The following is a 1652-nucleotide window of genomic DNA, read 5'->3' on the forward strand; positions in this document are numbered from 1 at the left end:
CACTCTGGCGTTACATTGACACAGCAGTTCCTTGAAAGAGTTTCTGCATCTACAATCAACGCTCTAGGAGTTAAGTGAGGAATTCCTATGGGATGGGGTGGATGGAGGACTTATAACTTTGATTAAAACCATCTAACTAGCACGATGGGTGGGTCTTTGTTCAGATCTACAGTAATTGTGTAGTTAATGGATGGAAAGCAATTTGGCCTGATAAGATAATCTCCCATCAACTCCATCCATTAAGAATCACTTGGGTGTTCTGTCATCTCTTCATTAAGATAAAACAGCATGTCTTATTTGTCCTGTAAGTTTCACAGCGAAGAATTATGAGATTTGTATGGGAAAGAATCTAAAATAAGAGTCATTGCAGTGATGGACATGTCAGCAACGTGAGGGAAATAGATTCCTGGGACAGAGGGTGGGTGGATAGGCACAGTGGGATGCAAACTGGGGTTACATTTTACATTAACACTCACATTTACTCTCTCTCTCTCTCTCTCTCACACACACACACACACACACACACACACACACACACACACACACACACACACACACACACACACACACACACAAACAAACATTTTGGGATGCTTCAGCATGGCTCCCTTCCAGTCTCCATACCAGGTTTTAGCTGATTACCAGAAACAGGGGTTTCCACTGGGTGGAGATGTTTTTTCGAGGAAAAAACAAGGAAAACAAGACAAGAAAAGGCCGTCACGGATGTCTTTTTGGTACTAGAAACTAGATGAACTCTGCACACCTGAACATTTCTCTTACGTGAATATCTGCGGCCTCGACCCCTCTCATGTAAAACATGTGATATCTTGACAAAAGTTGTGAATGAACAGAATTTCACTACTGCCTTTTAATCACTGCCCAAGGGGGAATGTAAGACGGTGTCAGCAGAGGAGAGACTCAGCAGTGCTGTAAGATCTGGTGGGTTTCCGCCCGGTTAAGCGGTTTTAAAGATTAATCGTGCGGGTTAAAATTACGATACAACAACAATTCGGGTGTTTGGGATCATTTTTGGCGGTTGTTTCTTACATGTAAATGTTATGGGTTAATTCGAAACAAGTACCATGAGTACAAACACACACGCGCTCACACACGCACAACGGTGCAGTGGGACCTACCTACAGTTAAGGTGCTTACGGTGAATAAAGCGCACGGACTCCTATACGTAGTGTACGTATGCACTGAGTGCAGCACTGATGATGTACACGGGTTGCTGTTTGGGTTGCTTTCAAGTGATAGGCGGGAACTGTGGTCCAGAACTCTGGCAATAATCTCTCTCTCTCTCTCTCTCTCTCTCTCTCTCACGCACGCACGCACGCACACATTTGTGTGTCTCTGTATGTGTGAGTATGTGTATCTGCCGTGCCTGTGTTCATTCCTCTTCGACGCTAAGCAGCACAGTGGAGCGTAAACTCGGCTATAGAATCTATATATTTTGAAGAGTTTTGAATAACTTTTGGGCTGGAAACCATCTGCAATATCTGGCAACACTAGATCCAGATGTTTCACGTTTCCCCTGAGAGCTTTTTGGAGAGGTCTGCTTGACGAGGAGCAGTGACACACTGAACGTTAAACTCAACGATCCATGGCTAAAGGGACGATAAATGCTGTTATATTTGTGTAAAGTATTTTGA

The sequence above is a fragment of the Neolamprologus brichardi genome, chromosome 7 (genome assembly GCF_056152115.1).
Source record: "Neolamprologus brichardi isolate AB-2024 chromosome 7, ASM5615211v1, whole genome shotgun sequence".
NCBI lineage: Eukaryota > Metazoa > Chordata > Actinopteri > Cichliformes > Cichlidae > Neolamprologus > Neolamprologus brichardi.